This window comes from Crocodylus porosus, unplaced genomic scaffold (assembly GCF_001723895.1).
Source record: "Crocodylus porosus isolate Cpor-Errol unplaced genomic scaffold, CroPor_comp1, whole genome shotgun sequence".
NCBI classification, from domain to species: Eukaryota; Metazoa; Chordata; order Crocodylia; family Crocodylidae; genus Crocodylus; species Crocodylus porosus.
Window position 1 is genome coordinate 32,586,613 of NW_017728914.1, and position 10,405 is coordinate 32,597,017.

Consider the following 10,405-nt stretch of genomic DNA (forward strand, 5'->3'; position numbering starts at 1 on the left):
TTCCTTATGTCCAGCCTGAAACGGTCTTGCAGGAGTTTGTGACCGTTCGACCTCGTCATCCCTTGGGGCGCTCTGGTGAACAGACGTTCCCCCAGGTCCTGGTGGGCACCCCTGATAAACTTACAGGTGGCCATCAGATCACCCCTGAAAGGTGTTGCCCTTTGAGACACTTATCTATAGACAGGTTCTTAAAACACTGGAAGGCAACGTGTTGTTATAGTGCAGGGAACCAACACTTAAAATACTGTACAAAAGTTAGGCCTTTCATTACAGACAGTTACATGAGAAAACACTCTGTGCTGAGGTCACTGAAAACCAAGATGAATTCCAAACAGAGGTAGGATTTTACTAGCTAACATGGAGAGACATTGAAGGAGCTTACTGAGACCTTGGAGCAAGGGACAATAAAGGAGAAGGTGGAATAAAAAGACTGCAAATTTTAGAGAGCTGTTAGGAGAAGTTATAGTAGTATAGAATTGTGTGTCTCTGAATCTAATAAGATGAGTGGGAGCGGTTTCCACGTCTTTGTTTTAGCTAATCACGGTTGATACGAGAAGTCTCGGAGCTGAATAAGCAATCAGGCAATGAGATTACTTGCCTACAGAGGTAGCCATCACTATTAATAAAAAGTGTTCATAAATAGGTCAGATAAAATACTAGTGTGATCACTGGAGAAAATGATCCCCTCTGCAGAGGCTGGGGCTGTTGACATGAGTAAATCTCTCTCAACCTGCTGTATCAATAGCAATTCTCAAAAAATGAACAGTGAAAAGTGAGAGGAGGTCTCCCCGGTCGCAGGGGTTGGTAGTGCTTAGTCCTCAGAGAATCCTGGAAAACCTTTATGAAGCATCTTGCAAACTACACTACAGATATGCAATACATTTATTGCAAGCTAGTAGCATTATACTAGGGACGCACTCTAGGATCTAAAGAGGGACAGGTTTCCTAAAATAGATGTTCTACTTGTCCACGGAGATAATTATGACCTTGTATAACTACTATTGCATAACTACAATATTTGGATCTTTCAAGGTGGGAAGTAGGAGCCACCAGGCACATTTTCTTGGGTGGACACAGGTTTACGCTCCGGCTGGAAAATTAGTTCTTGTGTGGTCAGAGAGAGGAATACATCTGAGATACTATAACAATAAGAAGAGTGCAACACAAGGTCAAATACAACATAAGGAAGTACCTATCTTTTATCCAAAGGCTTACAACACAGCACAAAGATATCAGCTTTGATTGCCTGAGGATATTCTGTCCAGATGGTATCCACCTGTCTGATGTAGGAAATTACTTATTCCATTTTCAGATGAAAAGTAGAAGATTTGTGTACAAAATACACAAATAAAAATACAGTACAGCACCGATGGGAGATTTTCTTTCCAGCGAAAGCACACAGAGGACAATTTACACTAGTCAGAGATTTAAGCATACTTATTAGGTACTCTCTCTGTCAAGCAATATTTTATAAAAGGAGAAGCCTCAGCATTTACAGTATGGAGGGAATGGCTGTTTAACCAGGCTAATGCTGGCCACACACACAGACAGTAGAAAACTAAAGGGACTCTTGTCTTACAAAAATATATACAGTACATATGTTTGACTTTTAAGCATTCAAGTACACTATGGTCAGTTATGTGCTTCAAGTTAAGCACATGCATGGGTTTTTCAGGACTGAGGTTTCAGAATGTAATAGGGCCTCTGATTCTGCAACCATTTGAACATATGCTTAAGCTTTAAGCATACTGAATAGCCTGGCCTGTCAGTTAACTTGACCAAGTTAAGTTCATATTGAAGCGTCTGCAGGATCAGGGCCTGACGAGACAGTCAGGGAGGTTTGTTTACCAAGTGTTTACTTTCCCCCTCCTATTGTAACTGCAGTCTGGATTGGATTGGATTGTCATCTACTGAGAAGCAAAAAGACCACATTTTCTCTCCCCCTCTCCTTTTTTATTTCCCTCTATGCCATGGAGAGGCACTTTTTCTTTTGATTTAGCTGGGAAAATGTTCCTAAGATGCAAGATGCTACATGCCAGATTTCAGTCTGTTGTAAATGTTTACAACCCAATTATAAAGAAATATTATAAAGTTAGTACTGCAAACAACAGAACCATAGGAATTATTAGTAGTAAATATCTGCTTTAACTATCATGTATAAGGCAGGACTAGCTATGGCGACAATACTGCGGTGGCTTGGCTTGATACTTCACAAACTAGTATATTCCAAAGGACGAATAAAATACAAACAAAACCAAACTGGAAATTCATATGGAAGCAAGTGATAAAAGTTACATAAACATTTGTTTGCTTTCATATATTATATTCATTGCAGAGTGATTTGTTGGCCATTTATACAAACAAACAACTTTACTTCATTAAGATAAGTTATGTGTGCGCCAGACAGACGCTTAAACAGTAAAAACAGTTGCATTCACAATAAACAATTAATCTGAAACCCACTCATGCAGGCAAATGTTGATTAAAATTGTTGATTAGAGCTACAAGAGTCTTTGCCAACACATATGCATCAAACTATTTGAGAAACAAAAGGGGGGCTTGTCTGAAATGTTCAGGGTTTTTTTAAATATAGATCTCAAAAGTGAAACCAGAACTGAAACTAAACCAAAGAAAATCAGAATACATTTTAAATGAAGGGTGAGTAGTTTACACAGTAACCTGCATAAAAACCCCACACAGGTATTATGGACCTGAGGAAAACTCACTAGAAAAACAAGATTTTTCAACTTCAATAGGCCCTGGGACCTTAGTTCTCAGAGTTTTATTTTATGCCCCCTAAATTGAAACGGTGGGTTTTTAAGTAAAGCCCACCATTTCAATTTTTCTATCACGTTACAGCAAGGGGCCCAATCCCCCCCCCTTTTTTTTTTTTTTTTTGCAGAGCCAGAGCCTGCCCACAGCCAAAAGGCAAGCCGCTAGCAGGCTGAACAGCCCCTGAGCCTGCAGCTGGCCCCAGTCCTTCCCTCTGCAGTGGTGGTGCCCTTGGGGCTCCCCAGCTCGGACACAACACCTGGCTCGATTGCTGCCACCATGGAGGGAAGGACTGGCAAGCAGGCTTTGCCAAAAAAAAAAAAAAAAAAAAGGGATTGGGTCCCTTACCTCTTCTGCCTTCAGCAGGCTCCTGCAGCCATCAGGGCACCTGGGAATGCTCTGGCTTGCTCCTTGGGCAGTGCAGAGATGGCAGGAGGGCAGCTGGGTTTGCTGGCGGCTGAAGAAGGCAGTGGAAACAGCGCACGGGGCTCTGGAAGCCTGGGTGGGCAGGTAGCTGGCCGGGTGCTGCCCCAGCTTGGAGGCGCCTGATCCAACGCTTCCCCGCGCCCACCTGGGCTTCCAGAGCACCATGCACTGTCCCTGTCACCTCCTATGGCCACCAGCAAATTCAGCTGCCCTCCTGCCACCTTTCCGCACTGCCCCAGTGAGGCCCTTGCTCGCCTCTCCCGCAGCCGGGGGGGCAAGCTGACAGCTGCATCATTGCGTTTGTAACATTGCAAACTAAACTACATTGGGATGTAGTTTAGTTTGCAATGATGCAAACTCATTTAAAACCCTCAACATTTTTGCACGTATACTATGTGATGCCATTAAGCCACACAAAGTGACATTTTCGTCACATGTACACGTGATGCCATTACCATGTACAAGTGCCCAGAGGCCCCAATTCAGGGCAGCAATAGATACAGGGGTACTCAGCTACCTGCATAAAGTTAAACAGGATCGTCCTGCGCAATGATGGATTTCACCATGTGCAAAGGTACCTTCCTGAATTTAGGCCTATGAACCTAAACACTTTCAAACAGAGATGGCAAAAACTATGAACATTTAATTACTAGATTTCTAAACAACATTAAGATATTCACAAGTGCTGTATAACAAAAAATCTCTCCTGTTAGAATATTTGACAAACAGGCACTTAAGGAATAACAATCAAAGAACAAGCTACTTCCTAAAGATTAATGACTGCCTGGGCAAATGTGGATCATCATTAACTCATGAAGCTGGGCCCTGAGCTGTGGTCACTACTGCTATTAAGGAAGAAAGGAGTTTAAATAGCGGTGTTCTGTACAAGGCATTTTTAGAGGAATTAGCATCTGGGCAAACAGCCAGTCAATAGGTTCTTCTCAAAAATGTTGTGAGAGTTATTATAGCATACAACACGCTCTGAAGCACCAAGGAGCAAAGCCTGCTAATTTTACTCACACAAATAGAACCGCTAATGTCAAGTGCTCACATGAGTAGGGCACTCTATGAAGAATGCACAGACTTGAAGTATGTAGAAAAAGGATGAAATCACAGAATCTTTCAAAAGCTTACTTGTCATGCCTCCATTTGCAATAAGTTTCCATTTCAATGGCAGCACCACAGACTTGCTGGACAGCTGATAATTTAATTTAAAAAAAAAAAACACAAAGAGGAAGAGAATTACACTGATGAGGCAAAATGTTTGGGGCAATATCCTCTGCTATGCAAACTGGGATTCCTTTATTATCTTTAATAGAGCTATACGGATTTACAGCAGCTAAGAAAGTAACCCTCGCTGGGCTGGGATTCATCCCTCTCAAGCCTTCCCTCCAAACCATATGCCCTCCTCCTTCCTGCAGGTCAGCACATCAGTGAACAGTACAGATAGGTGTTAATATCTGTCCCCATCTAAATACTACTCTACAAAAAAAAAAGAGGTGGGGGGAAGAAGAGGACATCAGTCCTCCAAATTGCATTTCAAACTTTTATTAATGTCAGAGATATGGAACAAATCAACACACTCAATTTTGCCACTCAGGATTCACCACTGGGCCTTTTTCAGTGGCATTGAGCCTTCAACTGAGAAATTAAAATGTTTAAGGTTTTGCTCAACTCCAAATTAAGAGAAAATAAATGGTAACTACCCTAAGAAATTTGGGTACTGACTAGAGTCTTAATTGTAGTGCTGTAGCAAGGAAGTTTGGTGCCTGGGGAAAGCCCGCAGCACCAGCCTGCCCTCGCCCTGCACACACATCCAGGAGGCACACGTCCCCCCCATGCTTGCCCAGGAGTGCACACAGCAGTGGGAGCTGCCCTCCCTCCGTCCCCGCACCCTCCCAAACAAGCTGCTCACAGATCCATCCCACGCCCCACCCCCGCTGGCACCCTTTCACTTCGGCACCCAGGGCGGTCGTCCCGCTCAACCCCGCCCTTGCTACGGCACCGCTTAATTGCCTGACACCTAAAACATAACCCTGAGTTGCAATCTGCACAACAAAATCTTGTATGTTTTTCATTTTGATTGTCCATATCAGAGTCGTATGTGCTCGTACTGTGTTCATCTCTACACATCTGTTCATGTTTAAGTGCATATTCTATCTAGCCAATTGCCTGTGGGCTTGGGGATATATTACATAGAGGGTGGGGTATAGTCAGTTAACAACACTGACAATTCTGCAGCCAACAATATTTTCACCATATAAGTGGTACAGAAGACTTTCACAGCTGCCATCAGCACTGTTACTGACATGGGCCAAAACTTTTCCCCGCTATATTTCCACAAGTAGCAAATCTGGAATCCACGGAAATGGAAAGTTCTAGCTTCGTGGCAGGCTCTCCCCCTCTCTTCATTATCACAGGCAGTCACTGGGCATTGGGCAGACATGGGGACATCCTGCATGTGTTAATTCTGTTCCATCCACAATAATATTATGTCTATATTAACAGTTAGGGATAACCTTTTGGCCACCCTAAGGGCCAAAGCTTAGTGAAAACCCGCAAGCTCAGCCCCTACCAACTATCAAGCCCTCCCACAAAGTCTCAGCTAAACTTCAGAGGTGTGAGGCCAAACCTTACCTGCCCAGTCACCTCTCCCTCCAGCATGTTTGGTACTTACCTAGATGCTGCAGGCTGCAAGCATGGGAAGTCTGTCAGTGCTATCCCCGTAATTCCCTATGCAAGACTTCCAGCCCTTCTGCACCCCATTTCCTGTAATTAGGGTAGCACAAAAGAAGAGGCAAGTAATTCACAGATTGATTCCTAGAAGGGAACAGGGAAAATGCCTTGGTGTAGGCCAGTGGTTCTCAACCTTTTGCACCTTACATCCCACCAACCATTTTGTCAAAAAACCCTGGAACCCCCACCATGATAAAAACAAAACCCCACAAAATTACACTGTTCAAGATATCTATTGATTCATCTATTTGAAGTGCAAACAACTGATTTTTTTCAATCAGGCAATGAGCTGAAGTCCCACCTACATGGCCTTCGGGTCCCACCGGTGGGACATGTCCCACTGGTTGAGAAACACTGGTGTAGGCGACAGGTAAGATATAGATGGGGCAGGACAACTACTGTGCCTTGAATTAATTGGGGCAACCTGCAGCTCTGACCATAAACATCAGTGTGGACATACCCCAACTTTCCCCTGCTCACCCACCATTCACTGAAAACCCTCTGGACAGGAAGGACGCTTGGGATGGTTATTATGCCTGGTTGGGAGCTGTGCTGCCATGAAGTGATGCACTGCAGAAACACTGGCCTTTCAGAGAGATACCCCAAAGTCTGTCAGGGCCCAAACACCACAGAGGAAGGCAAACTTGGCCTTTCCAAGGGGAGTCAAGTGAGACCTAATTCTTTATTGCCTTTTCCACTTCATACAGTGGAGGATTGGATAAAGGCAACGGCTTGCCCACCACAGAATATCCACAGGACAAGGGCTGTATGGTCCTAAAATGTCCTCTGCTGGTGCCCCTAATGTACAGGGCATACCACGGACAAGAGATGTCACCAGCGTACAGGGTCTTCTGCAATGATCGCTGGAGGCCTGAGGCTGCTGAGTGTGTTAGAGCTGCCTCTACTCTTGCACTGAAGCTGAACTTCAAACAGCCTTGGGATGGCGCAAGCACCAAGGCAACAGAAAGCTGCCCTTGCCTCTTCCATCTGTGCTGTCGGAGTGAAGAACCAGGATGCGGAAATGAATTCAGAGCATACCCAGGGAAAAGCCCACGCTGGGTGCCACTTGGCTGACAAAGACATTTGACACCCTAGCCAAGAACCCAATCTTTTCTTTTTAATGAACTGAGTTGCAATATTTCCTTTACACGGTTAAAAATGATGATAATGAAAATAATCACCACCACCACCACCACATTCAGGACTCTAAAGGAGGCTGATCAGGAAAGCTACTTAATTAGCTCCAACTTGCCAGTGATCTCTAAGGGCCCAATTCAGCAATACAAAAAAGAAGTCCAACTTGCATAATTTGGATGTCCGAGTTCATCTGTTTCTGCTTTTTTTTAAGCCAGTGCTAAGTGAAACTGGTTTTGTTGTTAGTGTCTACTCCAGAAGGCTGTGACAGGATCCTCAGTTCTGCATGAAAATGATATGCATTTCTGAATACTCATTTCACTCTCTTCCCGAGAGTTACCATGAATGAGAGGGGTTTCTTTAAAAAAAAGGAAGAAAGAAAAAGAAAAGAAGAAGACAGCAAACCAAAACCATCCACGGTGTAGAATGCAGCAGTGATGCCATTGCAACCAGTTCTAACCACTCTGCATTCTAGCAAAACCCACAGCCCCAGAAAAGCTTCTCAAAAGAATAACTGGAAAATAAGACCCTGGGCAGAAACCTGAGTGCCAAAGGGAGTATCCAGAAAGAAAGAAATGTCAAAAGTGGCAAGGCAGGAGCTGCATCCACCAGGCTGAACAAGATACAGCCAACGCAAATCTACAGCTTGAAGACTAGACTACCGATCTTCACCTCAACATCTGGATACAAAAACCAGAAATCCACCGGGGCAGGCAGAAATGTCTAAATGCCTCCAAAAGCAAGTGCCGAAAGAACATGATAGGTAGGAGATGGTATGCCTGTATAACAAATGTGAATAGCTGCCCAAGGAGTCAAGAGCTCCTGATCTCCAGCTTTAAAAAAAAATAAAAATGAAAAAGTGAAAAGATCTGGGACATGCATTAAAAATGAAGCTGGAGAATCTGCTATGGCAGATAAGCCACAGAGCAGCAAGAGGAATGTGAGATGGGGCCAACTGAAGGACTACACCCTAACAAACAACATACTCCGAGAGGAAAACCTGACAAGACTAAACAGCGGAGAGGACGCAGAAGAAACAGCCCAGAGTACGCAGAGATGGGGAGAAGCCCTGTTCACCTCCCAAGTGATGTTTGCCTCACTGAGGAACACAGGGCATCCAGCCTAGTCCTTCGCGGCGACAGGCCACCGTAAACCAAGCGTTAGGTCCAAAAGGATGCACCTGCATATCCACCCCAGCCCCTCACACACACTACTTACCTATGCAGCAAACCCAGGGAGTTAGTACTAAACATCCGAAGTCCTCAAAAGCAAGAGCGCTGCACAGGAAGAGACCAGACAAGACTAAAAGAGCCGCCAACGCCCAGCTGAAAACCTTACTAAACATCCTACTCCAGTAATTAAGAAATTTATTTCATGAATAACTAATGACCCACAAGAAGTAAACACAGGTCTTTCCGTTGGCTTTAATGGGGCCTGGATCCTCGTTCTACTTGCTCTTGGCTGAAGCTTATCTGGCTAAAGCTTAAGTTACTATTATTCATTCTTTCCTGTACTGACTACGAGCTAATCCCTCATGCTATTCGCACGCTCGATAGTAAGTGCACGTGTGTTTGCAGGAACAGGCCCAGATGAATAAGCGTAACAAGCAGCCGAGAGTAGATGCCGTGGAATATCGACGTATACAGAGGCTCTCGGCGTTAAGACTTCAAATAAGAATAAAACTAAACTAATTCCTTAATGCTGATGCTCATACACATAACTGACATATTCGACAGAAGCCAGGCACACTTAGGCTAGGGACAGACATTACACAGTAACCGGTTCAAGCGATCAGAAACTTGTTTAAACCTGTGACAGAACAGCTGCTCAGTGCGCATGAACCACTTTGAGAATGGCTGAAACCGGTTTGAGATAAACCTGGTTGCATGTAGTCGATCAGACTTAACTGATTTTGCCCAAACTGGTTTATGCAATGTCTGTCCCAGACCTTAATGCAGTGCTGTTAAACTTATCTTCACTGTCTGACAGGGCTTCACAACCGGGAAGAGTTTGAGCAACTCCTGTCGGTTTCTGTCCATCTCGCAGCTATCCAAATAAAGGACTTTGTGAAGATCAGCTTTGCTGATCCCTCAGAAAAGGCTGGGTCTGATGCTCCACTCTCCTGAACCGTGCGGAGGTGTTTGCTCCTGTACAAGCAGCGGTACTCTTAAACCCATTTGGCCCAGACATCAAATGACAGCACAAGGCCACAGAGATTCAGACCCCTAATCTTTTGTTCTCATTAAACAGATGCTGACAGTCCAACTGGATTTGCTTTTTAAAACGGTAATAGCCACATCATGGTCGATCGCACGCTTGCAGGCAGGCAAGGGTAGAGAATCAAGTCACCCGGGCATCCCGAGCCCGCATCCGCACAAGAGGCAAGAAGTCATCCAGGATTTCCCCCTCCCCTCCCACACAGCTGGGTCCTGGCTCCACTGCTTCCCCTACCCCGAGCGCTGCCCCAAACAGCTGCAATTATGCCTTAATCGGAATAATCTGTGCTAGGTACAGGACTGGCAACATTTCTCCCACCTTCAGCGAGAGGCTGGGAAGTGGGCTGTGACCGAATCGAAACTACGCTAGACAGCAGTGTTCTTGGAGGAACTTTTGTGCACATCGACACTAATGCAAACCCACTGCTGAAGTAAGAACATGCAGAGGGTGAGCAGAGAGGACATCACAGGAGTGCCAATAAGGAAAACGGGGACAGAGAGAAACCGTCTCATCCACTTTTACAGGGTTCAGGCATACCAGCTCTCCGGTGCTGGAGCGAACAGCTTTCCATGACTGAACGAAAAAGGACCACAGCGGACTCAAACCAGCGCTCTGCTTAAACTCGGCTGCCGTTTAAGCAGAGCATGGAAATCTGCGGGCATTAAATTAGCGCAACAATGTGAAACCTGAAAGGACGAGAAGCGGTTAAGCATACAGCGCTGCAGCTCGCTTCCAAAGCGACAGCCCCCGAACAAAGTTTGCCCTGTTAACTCGGGACAGACGTGACACGTACGCTGCGGGTTTAAGCGCTCAGAAAGTAGTTGAAACCCGTAACAGCAGTTTGAGCCCCGGCGGAATGCGGCCCCAGACCGGCGGCGTCCCAGACCCCAGGGGACGGCACCCCCGAAGCCGGCCAGCGCAGCTGGGGCTGGAGGAGAAGTTCCCCGGAGGCGTCCCCGCGGGGCCGGGGCCGGGGCCGGGGCGAGGGCAGGCGGGGAGGGGAGGGGGCCCTTACCAGCCCGTCGCAGTTGCTGATGGCCACCGAGGCGTTGGGCAGGTCCGCGACGTCCCCCACGTAGAGGCAGGCGGCGGAGAGCGGCTCCAGGCGCGCCGCGCCCGC

At 45.9% G+C, this 10,405-nt stretch overlaps 1 protein-coding gene across 1 annotated transcript in view; it reads right to left on the reverse strand.

Annotated features, from left to right (window-relative positions):
• Positions 1 to 10,399, reverse strand: part of ADAMTS2 (ADAM metallopeptidase with thrombospondin type 1 motif 2) — a 236,069-nt gene extending 225,670 nt beyond the window's left edge. The window contains exon 1 of the mRNA XM_019535184.1: positions 10,301 to 10,399. The gene's annotated coding sequence lies outside the window, so the exon portion shown is untranslated. The remainder of the gene's footprint in view (positions 1 to 10,300) is intronic.
• Positions 10,400 to 10,405: the final 6 nt, after the last annotated feature.